The following is a 23,024-nucleotide window of genomic DNA, read 5'->3' on the forward strand; positions in this document are numbered from 1 at the left end:
TAAATCGCTTCCCCATTCCAACCTCCGTAAACCAGCTTGAACTCGACTAACTGGCAAAATTTGATGACGGCGAAATGAATATCACCAAAACCCTAGGCTCTATTCGCAATGACACTTTTACCAGAACTACAACGTCATCTATCCCGTACGGTCGAGCCATAAAAATCGCTTGCAAACAGAACTAAGCCCATTCGGCCGGCTAAATGGATACCCTTTCAGTTTTTTCAGTCAACTGGCAAACCCACCGAAATGTTCCGGGAATGACGTAGACATATGCATGGAGGAGCAGGACGTGTGGGGATTCAAATCTGTTATCAACGCTGAACAAGCAGCAGCCGTCTGAGCCCGGTTCCCGATCAGAAGAGGGAAAGAGAATTATAACAACTGTCGTTTGTTATTTCATTGTTTTTGTAATAGTGTGTTATAACATAAGCTGACGATTGAACTCACGGTCATGACTCACAAAATTAAGAAAAAAAAAAAAACAAACATATTTGATTGAATTTTAAGCTCTCTTGCACCTAGAGTACAACGATTGTTTCAATAGTGGCACTACTGAGGGAAACTACTTTTTAAACAAAACAAAGGAAAAATTAACATTTTTTTCCGATCGATCGGAAGCTGTGGAAGTATTCTTAAAGGAGAAATAGATTAACATCGGGCTCGATCGGTTTCGATCGATGGCGAAAGAATGTCGGATTAAATCTATCCTATGTCGACTGTACCTATAGATCACATAATTATTATCATATTATTATAAAGAAATGATTGCAGAACACGTTTAATAAGCATATCTGAATGAAACACACTTTGATATAAGTACCAACAGTTAATATTACTGTGTTTTAATTCTGTTATGCCTTCTTGATCGGGTAGTGTGCTCCGTACGTACGTTCAGGACGGCGAAAGGCTTTTTGCGTTACTTTTGAATAACTGGGTCTCCAAAGCGGTCGGTCAAATGGCAGCCCGTACCAGTTTTGTCCGAAAGGGGACATGTTTCATTTGTTTGCACTTTTATTTTACGAGACTTTTAATTTGATTACATTCCCGAAGCTGGGGGTGGTGCCGAGCACTGGTTGGATTGTTTGAGTAATGGAAAAGGTTTTGTCTAAACTGGGCGGTGACATGTGAGCTTGGGGACCTTTTTATTAGGCGAGTTTACTCGAGAGGGAATCGTGTGTGATCGTCGTGCATTTTATTCATAAACTTTCCAAAGGGGTGACTTTTGATTGACGGAGTGTTTTATCACGATGTTTGCACAATGTAACGCGTGAGAGTTGAGCTGCACATATGATGTTTACCGTGTGGGATCGAAATTCGTACACTTATGAATCTAAATCCATCCACTTCAAACATAACGCCTACTATTTGTATGAAGTGTACGGATTACGGTCTCCCACTGTACTGAGTTGATGATTTAACTTATTCGAAAAAATGGTAGGGTTTTCAAACATTTTACATTGAAAATGCTTACTAAAACTACCATTGATATAAAAAGCAATCGGGTATGCTAACCAGCGACGAAAATACTCAATCTACCCCCGCCTATATTGACACACGCTGGGTGGAATCTTCGTTGATTTTTATGTCTTTTTATCCTCACCTTGACAACATAACAAAGATTGGCAAATCGCTTGCCGCAAGATTGTCAGTTTCCTTTAAACCTGCTGATACTCAACCGCTTTGTGATAATCGGACACAAAAAATGAGGTTCATCCAAACCAGCTTGACTTTTTTTAATTTCGCATCGGGAAGTTGTAATTTTGCAGGAATCACACTAAAGACGCGTCAATATAATCGATTCCGCGCATTGGATCGTTCATTTCCAGTATCATAGCTAACTTTTTAATAAATATGAATCTCATTGATCCTCAATTTTCTAAAACTGCTTCTGATGAACAAAACACATACGACGAACGGGCATCGTTGTTTATTATCTTCATCTACTATGGACCAGTGCATGAGTTCACTATGGACCAATGCACGAGTTCACTAATTTGACGTTTGAGCGGTGCCGAATTCACTCGTTGCCATGGTCACGTAAATAACACGACACCGCTCAAACGTCAGATAGTGAACTCGTGCATCGGTCCATTTGACGTTTGAGCGGTGCCGTGATATTCATGTGACCATGGCGACCAATGAATTTGGCACCGCTCAAACGTCAAAATAGTGAACTCTTGCATTGGTACATTGTGTTATCTATCTACAACGATAAACGTCCCTTACATGAAGTTACGTCTCTTACATGAAGTATACGAAATCATATATTACAGAAATTTGGTTTCCTTGAATTAAGAGGGACGAGAAATGTGCCCATTTCAAGTCACCCAGAACATAGGATCTTGAAATACACAATGCTTCTTAACTTCAAAAATTTAACCAAAGACTAACAATATCATCACTAGTGGTCCCGGCAAACTTCATTATGCCATCAAGTAAGCTGCTGAAAAACTTCATAAAAAGTTTCATATAAAATGACAGTTGTTTTCACTCTCTTTAGAGCAATTCAGGAACATAACTATGAGAGAATATTTAAAATCAGATAGCCCGTTCTCAAGCCATTTCGTGACATACAAACATCACTCCATTTTTATTTATATAGATAGATATAATAAATTCAAACAACAACAACCTTGGAGAAATCACAAAAGTGCTAAAGAAATTCTTTCACTATTTTTTGAGGAAGAGAAGTTATATATTTGAGGAATACATCCTATCTGGTCCGATCTCTTGACGAGGGCCTTTGGTACAAAATGAAAACTGCAAAAATTGTAATGCTACTTGAATTTGACGTACCCATATCATTTTGTGAATGTTGCATAAAATAAATTATCTGTTAAAATATTTTAAAAGTCGTACATAATAGATGATAAGATTGGATTTTTGGCTGGATCGTCAAGTCCGAAATTGAAATGTTTCAGTTGATATCAAGACTACCTATATGATTCATAGAGACTTGGACAACAATAGCAAATATTGTATTTATATTTTCCAATTTTGCAGCAGTTATTTCCATTTAATGAAATTTTCTAATGATCAAGCTATATTGTAAGAAAAAAAATCCTATCGGGACTGTTTTAAACATCTGCTATTAAATATTCAATTTTACATTTTAATCAAACATTCAACTAGATTTTTGCAGACAAGGAAATATTGCTTTCAGAAAAGCACATGAAGTTCACTCTCGGCCAACTTCCAGAATGAACAATAAGAGTCTTCTACAAGGCTCTTGTTTTAGTCTCTAGCTTCATATTTTTTGTGCTTCAGGTATTGGTACAATAGTTTGGGAGAGCTATGCACGCTTAGACAACTTTCAGATGAAACTATAGTATCTTTAAATAGTCCTCGAGCAGAAAACTTGCAAAGATTATAGCAAAATTACCTTGAAAATTTATCCAAATTATCCCAAATAACCAACACATAACAAACATGGCAGACTCACGAACAGGCTTGGTGTGAGTAAGTTCACACCCGCCCGCTCGGGAGAACATACCAAAAGAAATAGCAAAAAGTACTCGATCATTTACTCGCGAGTAACCAAACAGGGTGTGATTTATTATGGTTTTTCACAAACAAATTAATTTTATATCCATCAAATCGTCAGTAAATTACCAGTTTGTAGTCAAAATCCTTTGAAAACCAAAAATTTCGGAGGGTAAATAGCTATCCCCCAAAAGCACAATTGACTCTGAACGACTCCGAACACGTTCACATATCACTTAAGCTTCTTTTACTCGTGAGCACAACAGCTGCGAGTAAATCAGTATTCTGTTGCTCGCGAACATTTTGTTTGGTTTTCGTTTCAGCAGACATGATCGCCACTTTCCACTGTTGCGTACAATTCGTAGTTGCTAATCCATGATTGACCAGAACAATCGAAGTTGCACAGAGGGTCTTAGAGATTAGTTTGCCATTCTCAATGTGCAAAAATCGAGAACTCAAATTTTAAAAGTCAATAACGACTCCAGCCACGTCCTTACGGTAATTGGGTAAGGGAAGGAATGTTAGTAAGACAACCATTGTTACTGGAGATCGAGTATATGTCTGCATCTTCACATTTTATATGGATAGGATATTGGGTAATTGCGATAAGGGAGAGGATCTGGGAGCCACCTATTGCAATATAATTCAATAAACGCACTATACCTGGAAATACAGTACTTGACAGAATAAATTACGCATTGATCGTTTTTCATGGCCCACTTTGTAGATCTGGATCGTGAATACTAGATTCCAATTGCTACAAATTTTTCACTGCAACTCAGAAGTAACATAAAACAATTGAATTAAAAATCACAGTATTTTAAACAAACAAAATTGAATTATATATATTTTGGACATATTTCAAAAACAATCAATTCTACTGAAAAATATTATTTTGCAGGCTTGTGTGTCTTATCAAATTGCACAATTTTGAAGAAGGACATATTACTATATTCCCATTTATAAATAATTCGAAATTTTATCATATTCGGATTTTTTTCGAATTTGGCAGGACTCTAAAGCTTGTTTATGAAAAGCTCTGAATTTCGATGTTGTTTTCAATCTGTGGTGGAAATTTCAGGTCAATTGGAGTACTAGAAACCGAGCTCCATGCTTCCAAACTTTATTACGCATCGTAAGAAGCTTTTGATTCTGGGAAAATCCAGAGTTAAGATCGCTAAATTTTCCATTAGAATCATCATATTCACCGATGACTGAAGTTATATTTTTGTTTATACTTATTGTGTTGTCTTGATTATTTGATTGATTCGACGGGTTTGACGCGGAATCTTAGCATAGCACCTTTTAGCGTAAGTGATCCATTAGTTGAGGGTTGTCCTATAGTTGCCATTTTCACTGATTTTATTTCATTAACCACAGAACCTACACTTCCAATCGACGTATTGGCTTGTTGATACACGAAATAGTTGAAAACAGCGTTCAAATTATTTTAAAACTGATGAAATATCACTAAAATTGGTAAAATTTTTCTTACTTGTACCAATAGTTGCGGTGAAGTGTTCCTATAGTGGAGGATCCCATAAGAAAACAACGGATATCGCAACTATAGGAACATGAATTAAAAGTATACCGCAACTAAAGGAACAGTGTACCAATAGTGGTGGTATTATTTTTAACTGACATGCCATTGGTTACTGCAATGAAAACATTTTGCGTCATTAAGTCAACGGTCGTTACTTCCCGTTATAACATTGACATTTACATTAATTGCGCTTTCTGAATTTAGGCGGTTATATGAAGTTCAATCGTGTTTAGTACCTCCACTATTGGTACATCTACCCTACCAAAAACTTTTTTGGAATTTAGCTGTACATAACAATGAAGTTGACTATTGATTTTTCTGTATCCACTTACCCCAAACGTTCGATTTCTGAAGGAATCCCGGGATAGCTTTTTGACAGAATCCATGGAAAAAATACTGGACTTATCATAAGAGAAACGTATGGAGTAATGCTTGGATAAACTACAAAATCCTACAGGAATAAACATTGTAAAATCGTGGAGGTATTACGGAAATTGACTACCTTAACAAACACCCAGAAAAATGCCTAGATATATTTGTGAAGCATTTCATGATAACAATAATTGAGCAACACCTGATAAAATTCCACAGAAATCCAAGAGAAATCCCTTGGCATAAACTACGGTCTCAGCAATAATACTAGGTTGACTTTCTGGAAAAAAAATGAGACAATTAGTTTTTTTTTTCGAAAAAAACTGCATAGGGAATTTTGCATAAAAATTCGGGACGAATATTTCAAAGAATCCGTAGAGTCTCTTTTGCAAGAGTTTGTTTTAGAATTATAATGGGGAACTGGAAAAGTTGGAGATATTGGAGGTCATTTTTTTAGAAAAATCAATGGCAGAATTCTTAACCAAATGCTAAGTGATATGTCCATGGGAATCCCTGAAGTATCTCATCAATTTATTCTTATAGAATTGCTGAAGAAATTGTGGCAGGAAACCCTGGAGGTGTTCACCAGAATGAATTTCTGGAGTAATTCCTGGAGGCATACTGGAATGAATCTCCGCAAGGATTCCAGATAATAATCAATACAGGATTACTTGAAGAAACCTCTGAAAACGTCATTGGAGAAATTCTATGACGGGTCCATGTAAAAATACCAACAGGATTTTTTTATAAATGTCCAAATAGTTCCTTAGGCGGCGTGGAGCATTGGACTAGTCTAGAAACATTTCTAACTTGAAAAAAATCCTCGACAGAACGGCGTTTTATCCAACTTCCCCATGCGTATGATGAACCATTTCCCAAGCGTAGCGATGATGATGCGTTTTAATTTTCCTCCACTTGACGACACCGGCGACACGTTCATCGTTGAACGATGATGGGCTGTCTTCTAGAACCAAGCGACTTCTCTGTCTACCGTCAGGCCGTTGATTATTTTCATCCATGCCATTGCCTTCCAGCAAAAACGGTATTGCCAAAAGCAACGACAACGCAGACGACACCACACCGCTTTGTTCCATCAAATTAAAACAATTTTCAGCAATTTAATTAAACGCAAACTTTTGTTCCCAACTCTCCACGGTGCGGCAAGAGCTGAATGGTGTCATGTCTTGTTGCCGTCTACTTTAACGACACCTGTCAGTTTACTATATAGCTCACGACGACGTTAAACGTTCAAAATCGACGCTGACAGATTACGTTAATCGTGTTCCATTCATTTTGGACACCGAGAAAAAGTTTGGAACAGCAAACTTTTCAACAGCACAATGGTCGGGATTCACATTCAAATAGGTGATTTCTGATTTTGATATTTCGTTTGTAAGTTTTACACATATTTTCTCTTCCTTCCTTAGCCGAGTGGTTAGAGTCCGTGGCTACAAAGCAGAGCTATGCTAAAAATGTCTGAGTTCGATTCCCGGACGATCCAGGATCTTTTCGTAGAGGAAATTTCCTTGACTTCCCGGGGCATAGAGTATCATCGTAGCTGCCACACGATATATGAATGCGAAAATGGTAACTTTGGTAAGAAAAAGCTCTCAGGTAATAACTGTATGAATGTTCATTGAACACTTAGCTGAGAAACAGGACTTTAAGCCAAGAAGAAGAAGAAACATATTTTATTTTATATATTCTATTGCAAATTGTACTACAATCAAAATTTCGTTGGCCATACATTGCAGCAAAACTCTTTACTAGACCTTAGAAATTATGATGAGTTCAACTAAAATAACTCAGGTCACATCATGTCGACGCTATTTAAAATAACACACTTAAAACATCCTATAATTCTTCGATAAAAGCAATAAAGCAAGTTTTGGACAAACTCCAATTTTACCGACCATTGTACGGATAGCGCAAACAAAGCTGCCAAATTTAACACCCATCGATAAAGCTTCGTTAAGCTTTCACAGCTTAGAGCCAACTAGAAACAAAACATTCAAAAAGTGTCTGCCGAAAAATTCTGTCTCATTTTATAACAAAGCGGGACGGTTTTTTTTCTCGCTCGTATCAAAAGGCGGTTAACCCTCTAATATCCAACCCCTTGAGTTCAAATGGAGAACCGTTTTAGATTTTCAAAATTTTTTATAGAATTTAAATATTGTTTTTTTTTTCTGGCTAACAAATTGGACACTCACATGCATATACGTGAGTTTTTTTTATAAGTTTTATTTTTGAAAAAAGTTTCGAAAATTATATTTTTCCTGATACAGAAATTAAAACATTTTATTTTATTTATTTTTTTACAATCAGCATCACATAAAAAAATACCCTGGTGGCATTATATATACTTCAAAATCTATTCTTCCATTAGTTACACGGAAAATGAAATATGTTTCAGAAAAACTATCAAAAATCAAAACTGAAAAATTGGTAACCAGTCTTTGAGAAAAATATAATATATGGGGATGTTCGAATATGAATATAGAAAAATCAAAAACCAAAATGACAAAATTTTAAAATGAAAATGTTAAAGTCAAAAAGACACATTTGGGCATTATAGGGTTAAGCAAACTTTTTCCCATCTCCATTCGTTCAATCACGAACAACCACCCGCTCGAACGCACGACACTTTTCGCTTGTGTGACGTGAATATCACTTTTTCGAGAGACACTGACTGGTGACAGGGACTGACTGTGAGGAACAGTTTGTTGACGATGATGATGGTTGGTTGGTTAGACTCTGCTTGCCGCCACCCAGCTAGTCGTCGATGGAGGTGGCAGCCAATATTTATTTTTCAGCTTAGCGAGAACCGTTTCGGTGTGATGAGTTTTATGTTTGGTTATTTTTTGTGACTATTAAACTTCTTTTTTTCTGGGAAACTGTAGGGTGTCATGAAAAGGCGATAATCCAAATATGGGATTTGCGATGATGGTTGGTTGATTTGAGGATGTGCGGAGTATATTCGTCCGATATGTACAGTAGGGTAACTGCCCTTACCATTTCTTCGAGCGATTTGAAAAGATTTCTCCTCAGAACTTGGGGAGATTCATGCAAGACATTTTTAAGATTGTTTCCGGGTAGATCACTCTCAGGAATCTGGAGATATTTCACTCAGGAATGTGCAGAGAATCCTCTAGGGAATCTAGAGATGTTCCTCTAAAAAATCTGGAGAGATTCCTATCAGGTATTTACAGAGATTTCTCTCAGAAATCTGGAAAAACCCTTCTTGGAATTCTGGAGAAATTCATCTCAGGAACCTGGGAAATTCCTCGCAGGAATCTGGAGCGATTCATCTCAGGAATGTGGAGAGATTCCTTTCAGGAATCTGTAGAAATTCCTTTTAGGAATCTGGAGAGATTCCCCTCAGGAATCTGGAAAGATTCCTCTCAGGAATCTGGAAAGATTCCTCTCAGGAATCTGGAAAGATTCCTGTTAGGAATCTTAAGGGATTTCTCTCAAAAATCTGGAGAGATTCTTCTAAGGAATCCGGGAACATTCCTCTAAAAAAATTGAAGAGATTCCTCTCAGGAATCTAGCAACATTCTTCTCAGAGATTTGGAGAGATTCCTCTCAGAGATCTGTAAAGATTCCCCTCAACAATCTGGAGAGGTTCTTCTCAGGAATCTGGAGAGATTACTCTCGGAAATCTGGAGAGATTCATCTCAGGAACCAGGAAAGATTCCTCTCAGGAATCTGGAAAGATTCCTCTTAGGAATCTTAAGGGATTCCTCTCAAAAATCTGGAGAGATTCTTCTAAGGAATCCGGGAACATTCCTCTAAAAAAATGAAGAGATTCCTCTCAGGAATCTAGCAACATTCTTCTCAGAGATTTGGAGAGATTCCTCTCAGAGATCTGGAAAGATTCCCCTCAACAATCTGGAGAGGTTCTTCTCAGGAATCTGGAGAGATTACTCTCGGAAATCTGGAGAGATTCATCTCAGGAACCAGGAAAGATTCCTCTCAGGAATCTGGAGAGATTACTCTCAGAAATCTAAGAGGATGCCTCTAAACATCTGGAGAGATTCATTTCAGAAATCTGAAGAGATTCCTCTAGAAATCTGGAGAGATTCCTCTCAGAAATCTGGAAAAATTCCTCTCAGGAATCTGTAGAGATAATTCTCAGTAACAGGCTGAGATTCCTTTCAAGAACGTGGAGGGAATCCTCTTAGGAATCTGGTGAGATTACTCTCAGAAATCTGGAAGGATTCCTCTTAGGAATCTGGAGAGATTCCTCTCAGGAATCTGGAGAGATTCCTATCAGGAATCTGGAGAGATTCCTATCAGAAATCTAGGAACATTTCTCTCAGAGATTTTGAGAGATTCCTTTCAGACACCAGGACAGATTTCTCTCAGCAATCTGGAAAAAATCTTTCAGGAATCTGTAGAGATAAGTCTCAGAAATATGATGAGGTTCCTTTCAGGAGTGTGGAGAGAATCCTCTTAGGAATCTAGAGAGATTACTCTCATGAATCTGGAGAAATTCCTTTCATGAATCTTGATAGATTAATCTAAAGAATCTGAAAAGATTCTTTTCAGCATTTTCGAAGGATTCCACGCAGGAATCTGGAAAGATGCTCCTCGGAAATCTGGGAATCTGGTAAGATGCCCCTCAGGAATCTAGAGAGAAATCTCGAGGGATTCCTCGCAGGAATCTGAAGAGATTCCCCTCAGTTATATGATGATATGAGATGCCCCTCAGGAATCTGGAGAGATCTGGACGAATCTTGAAAGATTTCTCACAAGAATCTGGAATGCTTCCTCTCAGCATTCTCGAGAAATTCCTCGCTAAAATCTGGAGAGATGCTCCTCAGAAATCTGGACAAATTTCTCTCAGGAATCTGGAGAGATTCCGCTACGGAATTTGGATAGGTTCCTCTTAGTTATCTGGAGAACTTCCTCTCAGGATTTTGGAGAGATTTCTCTCAGGCATCTGTAGAAATTCCTCCAAGGAATCTGGAAAAACTCCTCTCAGGAATCTGAAGAGATTCCTCCCAGAAATCTGGAGAGATTTCTCTCAGGAATCTGAAGAGATTCCTCTCAGGAATCTGGAGAGATTACTCTCAGGAATCTGGAGAGATTCTTCTCAGGAATCTGAAGAGATTCCTCTCAGGAATCTGAAGAGATTCCTCTCACGAATCTGGAGAGATTCCTCTCGCGAATCTGGAGAGATTCCTCTCATGAGTTTGGAGAGATTCCTCTCAGAAACATGGTATGATTCCTCTCAGGAATCTGGAGATATTCCTCTCAGGAATCTGGCGAGATTCCTCTCAGAAACCTGGAGAGATTCTTCTCAGGAATCGGGAGAGATTTCTCTCTGGAATCTGAAGAGATTCCTCTCTTTCCTCTCTGAAATCTGTAGAGATTTCTCTCAGGAAGCTGGAGAGATTTCTCTCAGGAAGCTGGAGAGACTTCTCTCAGGAATCTGGAGAGATTTCTCTCAGGAATCTGGAGTGATTCCTCTCAAGAGTTTGGAGAGATTCTTTTCAGGAATCTGGAGAGATTCATCTCAGGAATGTGGAGAAATTCTCTCTCAGGAATCTGGAGAAATTCTCTCAGGAATGTGGCAAAATGCCTCTCAAAGTTTTGGAAAGTTCCTTCTCAGGAATCTGGGGAGATTCCTCTCAGAAATCAGGAGAGATTCCACTCAGAAATCAGGAGAGATTCATATCTGGAATGTGGAGAGATTTCTATCAGGAATCCATACAGTTTCCTCATAGGAATCTGGTGAGAATTCTCTCAGGAATCAGGAGAGTTTCTTATCAGAAATCTGCAACGATTCTTCTCAGGAATCCGGACATATTCCTCTCAGGAATCGGGAACGATTTTCTCGGAAATCTGGGCATATTTCTTACAGGAATCTGGAGAGATTCCTCTGAGGAATCTGGAGAGATTTTTCTCAGGGATCTGAAGAGATTCCTCTCAGGAATCTAAGAGAGTCCTTCCAGTTATCTGGAGAGAGCTCTCAGAAATATGGTGAGAATTCTTTCAGGAATGTGAAGAGAATCCTTTTGAGAATCTAAAGAGATTACTCTCAGGAATCTGGAGAGATTTCATTTAGGAATTTGGATAGATTCCTCTAAGTAATCTTGATATATTCCTCTAAGGAATTTAAGAGATTCCTTTTTAGGAATCTGAAGAGATTCCTTTTGTAAATCTGGAGTAATTCCTCTCATGATTCTTGAGTAACTCCTTTCTTACCATCCTCGAGAGATTCCTCGCAGGTATCCGTAGAGATGCCCTCAGGAATCTGGAGAGATGCCCCTCAGGAATCTAAAAAAAATCCACTCAGGAAATTGGAGAAATTCCTCCAAGGAATGTGTAGAGATTCCGCTCTGAAACCTGTAAATATTTATCTTAGGAATCTAGGGAGATTCCTCTCTGGAATCTGGAGAGATTCTTCTTAGAAATCTGGAGAGATTACTCTCAGGAATCTAAAGAGATTACTCTCAGGAATCTGGAGAAATTCCTCTCAGGAATCTGGAAAGATTTCTCTCAGGAACCTGGAGGAATTTATCTTAGGAATTTGTATAGATTCCTCTTACGAATCTGGAGAGTTTTCTCTTAGAAATCTTGAGAGATTCCTCTAAGGAATCTGGAGAGATTCCTCTTAGATAAATGGAGAAATTTCTCTCAGGAATCTGGAGAGATTCCTCTCAGGAATCTGGAGGGATTCGTCTCAAGAATCTGGAAAAAATTCTTTCAATAATCTGGAAAGATTCCTCTCACAAATATGGAGAGATTCCTTTCAGGGATCTGGAGAGATTCCTCACAAGTATCTGAAGAGATTCCCCTTGAGAATCTCCAAAGATTTCTCTTTAAAATCTGCGAGATTCCTCTCCGAAATCTGAAGACATTCATACTTCGAAATCTGGAGAGGTTCCTCCCCTTAATCTGGAGAGATTTCTCTCTGATAGCTGGAGATATACCTTTCCAAAATCTATGAAGATCAGTGTCAGGAATCTGATGAGATACCTAACCGGAAATTGGAGAGATTTTTTCCGGAATTTCGAGAGAATTCTCTCCAAAATCTTCCAAATCGTTCTCTGGAACTCTAAGAGAATCCTCTCAGGTATCTGAAAAGGTTTATTGCTAGAAACTAGAAAGTTTTTCTTCCGGAGTCAGCAGAAATTCCTTTCAAAAAAATTTCGAAATGTTATGATTTTGACTGTTTTCACTTCTTAGTTTGAAAGTTATTGCAAGTTCTGAAAATACTCCCATCCTCCCACAGCATGACTTTAACGAGTTATTCAACTCGAACACTCTTCACAAGAAATACCGCATTTGATTAGTCTCCTGACTACTTCAATTCAATGCCTAGTTCCTTGTTACTTCGCCTTTCCGCCATCCAAATTCAAGATAAAACTCGAAACAAAATCCATTTCCCGCCACGACCCGCCATCTCCCATCAGCAGCAGCGTCGAAATTAGTCTGTTGATTTTTCTAATTAAATTTATTCCATGCTGCTTCAGCGCTGCTCTGTGTTCGGTCCACTCTCAACGGGATACAAAAATCGTGCTCTATCTCGGCAACTCGGACGCTGCGGTGTCTGCCCTCCAAGCAATCTACGTTTCATTAGCTGGCTCCCATCATCGCTTGGAGTGGGAAATATTTAGCGGAACTTGGGACAAGTGCGGTACTTCAAGCGGTTTGATTGCTTGATAAAACTGCGTATAAGAGTAGAGTAGTTATCATCATATTTTGAATATTGTACTTGTAGTTATTAGTGAACAAAGTGTTAAGCTCAAAGAGGAAAAAACCTTTACTTGTTGTAAGCAGTAAAAGTTCACTTGCTCCTATGGCGCCCTAGCCCTGAACTCCGTTACAGACCGACCGGAACAAAAAACAAAACCATACTACAGAAAACTGTTGCGATTATCGCTCACTTGGGACCCCTTGGTAGTTAGCTGCAAACGTATCTCTTCCTGGTTAGCCTTAAGGCTGCACAACTCGAATGAGCAGAAATTCGTATGAACCAGAATCGAATCCTTCCGTGGAGAGAATCACATCGAATGCAATTTTCATCGACACAATCGAAATCGGACCATTGCATTCGTGTCATCGAGCGAAGCCTTGCTGCAAGGCATTTCGATTGGATTTTCACGTGCTAGATGCGATCGGATTTCGTTGGAAGCAACTTGCTGTTGTGTGTTTATCGAGGAAGGGACGATGAGCTAGATTTCGAGTTTTGGTGCTTTTAGCTTTGGGCGCTGTTCTGACTGTTTAACCTACATTGGTGGACTTTTCGATTTTAGTATGGAGCACAGAATCGACAGGATTTTCCCATTCACGGCTCCAACGAACGATACGGATAACTTTCCCTAACATCGCATCGAAATGGCTAATCGACTACTCGTGAAAATCACCAGAAAGCACCATTTCCCAAAAGTCATTTTTCGCTAAACGAACGACCACGACCCGGAAGCACTATCTCTCGAAACTCACCGAAACGTGCTCTCGATGAAAGTTTCCCTGATGTCTGATGTTGATGAGCAGCAGCGTTTCGGTAGCCTTTAGTTTGGACGAGGAATCAGTCAGTGGAACAAGCACCAATTTGGGTCGTGGCTTTAATTTCAGCTAGTTGCATGAAACATGGATGATTTGATCGAGGGCAATGAGAAGTGATCAAGACCGTAAAGCACAATTTTATTGCCCCATTTCGAATGGTGTTCCACAAATGCCAAAATATATTCTAATGCGTTTTATTCGGAGGCTGGGGAGTCGTGTTGAATGTGTTCAAGAGCTAATTGGTTGAATCCCTGTTTGTGGTTTTCGATTGTAATACATACTGATGAAAATTCATGTCATACAAATGACTCAATGAAATTTGTTCAATACATGCTATGACACATGTGACTTCAAACCAGTCAGGCAAATGGAATAATTTCGAAATGATTTTCCCTGGTATTCAGTATGATGTATTTACTTCTGTCTGAGACAATGCATTATTTCAAACCAGTTGTACAACTTTTCACCGGTAAAGTTCGTCCTAGTCTCAGTCGGTGTCACAACTCCGACTGTTGTATTGACAGCTTTCACGCTGCATGTCGATTATATGACAACCCTTCTTCTACTTTTCTCTTATGTCTGCTAGTGACAAGCACTGTTATTGACAGTCTGGAACAGTAATTTTTAGAGGACAGCTTATAACTTATTCCATCGAAAAGTACCTAGCAATAAAAGTAAATTTATGCTGCTGATAAATGCATTTCCATATTTCCTATCGGTGTCACGCAAGAAGCGTCATTGGCCATCAACAATCTAAAATATAGTTCGAATAATTGCCAATAAAGGCAAAATTTCGTCTCATCAGAGTTTCTTTCTTCTTGGCATTTCATCCTCACTGGGAAACAACCTGCTTCTCAGCTTATAGTTCTAAAAGCACTTCCACAGTTATTAACTGCAAGCTTTCTCTGCCAAAGTTGCCATTTTCGCATTCGTATATCGTATGGCATGCACAATGATACTTTGTGCTCAGGGAAGTCAATGAAATCTCCATTACGAAAATATTCTGGAACGACCGGGATTCGAACCCAGGCACCTTCCGCATGGCTTTGCTTCGTAGACGTGAATTCTAACTACTCACAATTAAAATTCAATCAACAATACGTCCAAAAATATAAATCATTTGTCCTGTAGGATGGCCAATAATATACTTATAATTAAAAGATTTTCATTCAACACTCTCGCTGAAAAACAAAATTCATCGAAACAAGCATCCTCTTGTGCTTTCCCAAACCATCAATCCAAAATATGCAGACATAATCAAAATAACTCGAATAAATTCCTATCAACTAGCCACCCGTTTAACAAATGGCGCTAAAGATAAAAGCATATTTTTGGGCACATCTCGACATTCGGCTCTGGGCCAGGGTAAAGCCTGCTAATAACGCCATCATCCCCGGTACTGAATTCACCAATTTCAACTACCGCTGCATCGTCAACTAGGTCTCCGAAAAAAAAACACATAACGAATGGAACAAAAAAAAAATGCAAATAAAATATCCATTTGCATCGCAGACGGTCGTAAAAAATGTTCTCCCTAGTTTCTCCATTCGGCGACCGGAGGCAGTAGGATTTTCGGTTGTCGCCCGTTGTTTTGCGAGCTGTTCTATTGTCCAATTCAGTGTGTCCCACATAGGCGTAGCCATGATTTCCATCAGAGGGGGATTGGTTGGATTTTTTTATCTTTGTTAACGAGATTTTAAACCCTGGGCTAGTTCAACTCGGCTGGTTGAATTGAAAACGAACTTAATAGTTCATTACCGAATTTGAGCATGAGCATGAGCGAGATGACCGTACAATTTGTAGTTGCCACTCCGTGATTGATTAGAACAATCGAAGTTGCACAGAGATTTGATGAATGTGGCTTGAGAAGTGTTGCCACATTTCAATCTGTACCGAAGTCTCAACAATATTTTTTATCTGTACCAAAAATTCTAAAAATTTGTGCCCAAGTGTACACCACACTCAACAAAATTATTGAAAAAATTCCAAAAATTCAAAATTAATTTGGAAATTCAACATTATTTTGATTAAATTCCTTAAAATATTATTGTTAAATTCCTGAGAGACAATATCTTTCAATAAATATTTTGTGGAAATTAATTCTGCATTTCAACCATCTTTTGGAGTTTGTGTTATAAAAAAACGCCAATTCCAAAAATCTGTGCCAATCTATACTTTTTCGTAAACATATGTAATCTGTACCGTACAGAATCTGTACCAAATGCTGCCCTCATCGTCTACCCCCGCAAGAGCAAGCGTCGATATCAAAGGATGAAACCTACTCTTAAAAGTTCATTAACGAATTTGATGTTAAATGATCATCAAACGCAGCCTCTGAACCATTTTTACATGAAACGTTAAACTATGAAAAATAGACAATTAGAAGTAGCATAAGCATTAACGCAAAAACTCGTTTACATGAACAAATAACATCACATTATAACAAAACGGTGACGGAAATCGTTTGGATGACGGGTTTTCTCGCATAGAATGCTTTTTTTCTGAGTTCATTAGCGCATATTATAATATATATTGTTTCATTCTGTATACACGTGCAAAGTAAGTCAAATAAATCCGTAGCAGCTGTCAGACCAATCCTTTTATCATAATTTAAGTCTAGATTTAAGGTTACAGATCAGTTCAATAAAATCTATACACTTGCATTGCATGCCAGCTTTCAATACATAAAATATCTACATTTGTACGAGCGGTTCCACAGAAAATGACGACTTTTTTTCCCAAATTTCATTTTTATATTTTTTGATTTGGATGAAATTTTGCACATGTTTTCTTTATGCCCAAAAATGCCTTTTTGCATCATCGGCTCGCCATTTTGACTCTAGCCTTACTTTTGAGAAGGGCCTAAGAAAAAAATCCTTAATAATTTTCAAAAAATTATAACTTAGAAACGGTTTGTCCGATCAGTTTGGTGCCTTCCGCAAAGTTTTAGGTTATTGTTGGGACTATCTGGAAAAAATATACACTGTAAAAAAAATTGTAATTTTTTATATATCGAAAATAAAGCTGAAAAATCAATTTTCTCAAAAATCATATTTTTGATTTTTTTTATTTTTTTATATGTTGAAGTAGACAAAAAATGAAGTCTTTTGCACAGTGGGTCAAGATGGAGAAATCGTGGACAAAAAAGTTATGATTTTTTGAAAATAGGTGAATTTTTGAAAATAGTCATAATAAACTTTTTAAATATTTTTAAACTCCATTTTATGAAAGTACGCAAAATTTACAATAAAAAAGGTTTACGGAAAAATCAGGCTAACTTTTACGATTTTAAAGATACAGCAATTTTAATACAAAATTATGATATAATTTTCAATTTTCGGTCATTATAATATAACTTAGAAACGGTTTGTCCGATCAGTTTGGAGTCTTCCGCAAAGTTTTAGGTTATTGTTGGGACTATCTGGAAAAAAATATACACTTAAAAAAAAACGTTGTATTTTTTTATATATCGAAAATAAAGCTTAAAAATCAATTTTCTCAAAAATCGTATTTTTGATTTTTTTTTTATATGTTAAAGTAAAAAAAATAAAGTCTTTTGCACAGTGGGTCAAGATGGAGAAATCATGGACAAAAAAGTTATGATTTTTTAAAACAGTGGCCCTTCTCAAAAGTAAGGCTAGAGTCAAAATGGCGAGCCGATGATGCAAAAAGGCATTTTTGGGCATGTGCAAAATTTCATCCAAATCAAAAAATACAAAAGTAAACCGACATTCGAATTCAAATGGAACCGCTCACGTATAAAACCGTTTGACATCGTATACGAAAACTTTGCACATTTAAATGGTAATATGTAATCGACTCTCGGTCGGTCCAGGATTTTTCGTTATGGAATTTTCCTTGACTTTTCTAGGCATAGAGTATCATCGTACCTGCCACACGAAATAACGATGCGAAAATGGCAACTTTGGCAAAGAAAGCTCTCAGTTAATAACTGTGGAAGTGCGCTTAGAACACTAGCTGAGTAGTCGGCTCTGTCCCAGTGGGGACGTTAATGCCAAGAAGAAGAAGAAGAATAACTCAAAAAGTGAGATCGTTATACGTATATTGCGATTGTCTAATCATCATTCAAAACGCATCTAGATTCAATTTATAGGCCGAGTAAAATAAAATGAAAAATTCTTTAGTTTCGGTACGAATGGCTGATAATTTTATACAGCCCAGAGAGACACCTTGGATTATACTGAGTTGCTCAAGGTATAGCTCGCGAATTTCTCTCTTGATTGTTCCATTGATTTCCTGTGCAATTTTTATGGAGTTTCTTAATGAAACGCATCTAAGGATTTCTCAACAATATTTTTCAAGAGAGTCTCGGAGAAATTCTCTCGAATACTTTTATTTTTTTTTTTTCTAGCAACACTTGATATCTTCTAAGATTCTTTCACATTTGAATAACAACAGAAACAACTCCAGTAACATAAGTATTTCGCTTAGATTATCAACAACCCAACAGGGGGCAAAAATAATCCCCTAATGATCATTTCTTGAAATTTCTTTCGGAAAATATCTTTAAAAACATATGTTCAGCGAGAATTAGAGCGAATCCAACCTATCAAATTCAATAAAACGACATAGAAAATATAACATTTTAACATAAATTAATTGAATTTTGAAGCGCGGATTGTATCGTTTTAAATTTTAATTTCGGTTAGTAAACTATTTTGTGTGTAATATTAACTCAGAATAGCATAAATATTTGAAGCTCTATCAGGTTTTGAAAACACTATTTTGGATCGATTTTCATATTATGGATCAAATTGTCAAAATCAAGAGATTTTCTACTCAACACATTTGTATTGCAGTGATTTGGTTTTTTGAAAGTGGAATTTTCAACTCTTTTAAATAGGATTAGTGCTATTGCATAAAAATGTCAAATCCAATACTTTAAATAGCAGAAATCTACTTTCTTTGGAAGTGATCCATAACACTGCGGAACACGTTTTTGTTTCAAGCACCAAAATACCGCTATTTACTAAATTAAGGGTTGCTGAGTCCATTGCCGTTTTTAGAAATATCATGACACGTCTAGTTTTCGAGATATTGACTGATGAAAATGCAAAATTTGACTATTTCAGTCAACTTGCATGCAAGTTTGCCAGCTTGTACAGCAATTTATTTGCTTAATTTGCCATAGAATTCAAACTTCATGAATAAAACAATAATTGTCAATAAAGTTCATAATCTTTTAGATTGTAAAATGTTATTTTTTGGTGGTTCTGAAAAGTATTGTATTTTGCCATTTAGGAGAAACGAAGAATTTTATATGAAAACTGCAAGCATGTTGAAAAAAATCAATTTAAACTAAAATTTATTGTAAAATTTCAACTAAATTATATCTAAATTGAAAGTTCAAGTCTTTTTTGGCATGCTTGGTAGATTATATCACAAAAAAATTTGAAAAATCATACTTGAAATTTCATGTAAACATCAATAAAACCAATGTTTTATACAACTTTGGCGATCTGTAGCTAAAAAATGTGACGTGCTGGAACATTTCTGAGAACGGCATCAGATTCAGCGACCCAAAATCTACTAGAGACACATAATTTGATCCTTGAGACACGCAAAAATGTCATTTTTGTTACGCTGTGTAATTGTGACGAACAATCAGTTCCTGATCCATATTATGGATCACTAGTTGTAACAGCTAATATTCGTTATTCAGAATCAAGAATCAATAAAAATGTTGTCCAAAGATTCATGTTCATACTGAATCTAAGCGAGAAAATAGTATTTATGACATTACATTTGAATTTTATCACCTGTGGGAGCTTTTGAATGCTGATGACTCTTCTTACATTAAACGACGATTATTTGATAGTTTTGTAATACCAACTTAATATTTGTCAAAAACACCCTTATTTTACGATAGAATTTTATGCTTAACATTACAAATAATATAAAACAAATAGTATGACTTGGCAAAGATATGTATACTACGGCAAAAATTGAACGTCAAAGTGATCCATTACTGTGGTTGATCCGTATCTGTGTGGGCAGGTTGTAGGACATTTCCCAGAAAGTCAAACCCCAGAACGACATTCCCCAGACTGACGTTCCCCAGAATCCCATTCCCCAGAATGGGACATCCCCCAGAAATCCATTCCCCAGAAAGGGACATTCCCCAGAATAGGACATTCCCCAGAATCGTTTTACACATATTTTAGGAACTGAAAAAACTTGAATTTGGTTTTATTTAGTTATTTAGTAAAAATGTACCTACCGAATTGATTTGAATTCCCAGAAGCTTCGAATCCCGGACACTGACGTTAGTTCACCCAAAATATTACTTCGTCAAAATCATCATTATGGATCTCAAGCGAATAAAATCGGAATTGAGTCCAAAGAACCTTTTTGCGAGTGTTTGCTCCCCTTGTCTAAGGCCGTCCATAAACCACTTAGACTACGGCCCATACAAATTTCAAATCGTTTGTATGAACAAACGTTCACGAAGGGGGAAGGATGTGGTTTTGAAAATTCAATATAAATGACTACGTGGTTCATGCCCACACCCGAGCAAAATCTTAAGGGGAATATGCTGTCTGAAACAATTTTACAATCATTTATGCTGCTTTTCCTTAAATGTCGTTTCCGCGAATGTCATTTCCCTGAATGTCACTCTCCGAATGACCTGTTCCCTTGAAAGCGATTTCTCACAATGGCCCGTTTCTCCAAAAAGTGATTATAAGAACAGGGTACTAAACTAGAAAGAATGATAAGAAATCAAAAGAAGGGTAAATCTATAAAATATTAGGTCATTCTCGACTAAATACATCTTGCCAAAAACACCAAGGACGACGAAACTCGAATGAACCGCCTATGAAGCAAAGAAGGGTGCATATCAGATGACCCTTTCATTCAGCATCTTAAAAAGCAAAATGGATTTATGAGAGCTAAAATCTTTTCGAGGAACAGGGCTATTCGAGGAAGCGGGGTATTAGGAAAACTGGCATTTAAAACGGTTGTAGGACATTTCCCAGAACGACATTCCCCAGAATGACGTTCCCCAGAAACCCATTCCCCAGAATGGGACATTTCCCAGAAATCCATTCCCCAGAATGGGACATTCCCCAGAAAACCATTCCCCAGAATAGGACATTCCCCAGAATGGGTTTTATACGTTGTGGAGTGGAAAAAATTGGTAGTTTAGATATTTTGTCGTTAAAAAATGTACCTACTGAATTGATTCGAATTCCCAGAAGCTTCGAATTCCGGACACAGACGTCAATTCACCCAAAATATTGGAAGAATTGGTGGAGTGCAAAAAATTGGTAGTTTAGATATTTTGTCGTTAAGAAATGTACCTACTGAATTGATTCGAATTCCCAGAAGCTTCGAATTCCGGACACAGACGTCAATTCACCCAAAATATTATTTTGTCAAATTCATTATTATGGATCTCAAGCGAATAAAATCGGAATTGAGTTAAAAAATCTTTTGAACGGCGAGTGTTTGCTTCCTTTTTCTCAGGCAAACCATCTAAGCTGCCGTCCATAAATCTCTTGGTCTTCTATGGAAGGGGGGGTGTGGCATATAAATTTCAAAAAGTTTGTACGGTAAAAAAATCACGAAGGGGGAAAGAGGTGGTTTTGTGGCTAAGTGGTTCATCGGCAGACCCAACCATAATCTTAGGAGGAAAATGCTGTTTAAAAATTTTCTTAATTGTGTCTTAATTAATTTTATAATTGTGCTACTGCCGTTTCACTGAATATCATTTCCCTGAATGCCAGCTCTCCGAATGACCCGTTTAACCGAATAGTGATGCAGTTCAAACAGGAGCAAGAATAGTCTTGAGGGACTGGGTGCTGAGCTATAATGAATGATTAGCAATTAAAAGAAGATGATAATATAGGATTTAACGTCATCCTCGACTAAATATATCTTGCCAAAAGTTTCAATGATGGTGAAACTCGAAAGAACCACCAATCAAGTGAAGAAGAGTGCATATTAGATGACCGGTTCGTTACCACCTCAAAACACAAAAGTTATGATAATGATAAGAGCTATAAACTTTCCGGAAACTAGGCTATTCGGGGAAACGGGTTGTTCGGGGCACTGGCATTCTGGGAACTGGCGTTCGGGGAAACGACATTCGAGGAAAAGTAGCTCAACCGTTTGACATAAGCTGTTCCTACATATGCCATACTGTGTTTTATGATCAAACTTGATCCAAGCTATTGTTTTTTAGTTTTCATAGTTATTCTTCCTTCTTTTAAAATTGGCTGTTATTTCTTATTGTACTTTCAAAGGGAGATTGGTGTAGTGTAATATGTCACAAAGTAAATTAATGGAAATTTTCTAGTTAAATGTGCTTACTTTTTACTATTTTTCATTTAACTAGGTTTTAACAGACCAAAAATCTCTTTTTTTTCTGGGGAATGTCCCATTCTGGGGAATGGCGTTCTGGGGAATGTCATTCCGGGAAATGTCGTACAATCGTGTGGGTATGGTATAATTTCAACCGAAAATTTAAAACAACACCGAACTTTTCAGCTGTTGAGATTACGGTGAAATTCACGGATGCCTGTAAAATAATTTAAGTGTGTAGTCTCGGAAGAATTCAACAATGAAGATCTGGAAGAATCATTAAAGGTATATCCGGAAAATATCTTTATATATTATTGGGGTTTCACTAGAGGAATCCCCGGAGTTGTTATTAGAGAAACTCATATAAGAATCTCAGGAAGAAAATAAATGGAAAATAAAAAGGAAATAGAATAGCTTGTGTGTGAATCTGCTGGTAATATTTTTTGTATGAACCTTTTCATTCCATAACAGATTTTTCACATCCTTAGAAAAAAGAGAATCTCTCAGCTCTCTGTAACAATCATGATATGCAGCACTTTATTAGAGCATCCTTATCGTATACTGCTACAACTCTGATTAGATGGGGGGGATAACAGCTGCAAACCTGGGAGACACTATTGCTATCAGATGTTTGGGGATTGTTTATCATGTAAAATAAAACACTTATCCCCAATGGTGAACAAGCGAGTGAAATGGGTTTTATCATCGCTTACTCTTTGGAGCTCTCGTTCGCTGCGCAATGGATAATGGACCGCTACAGATGATGGGATGTTTGCAT

At 37.3% G+C, this 23,024-nt stretch overlaps 1 protein-coding gene across 1 annotated transcript in view; it reads left to right on the forward strand.

The window, feature by feature from the left end:
- LOC5568493 (protein sax-3) overlaps positions 1 to 23,024 on the forward strand; it is a 566,012-nt gene that overhangs the window by 473,873 nt on the left and 69,115 nt on the right. The window lies entirely within an intron of this gene.

Source organism: Aedes aegypti, chromosome 2 (genome assembly GCF_002204515.2).
Source record: "Aedes aegypti strain LVP_AGWG chromosome 2, AaegL5.0 Primary Assembly, whole genome shotgun sequence".
Classification (NCBI taxonomy): domain Eukaryota; kingdom Metazoa; phylum Arthropoda; class Insecta; order Diptera; family Culicidae; genus Aedes; species Aedes aegypti.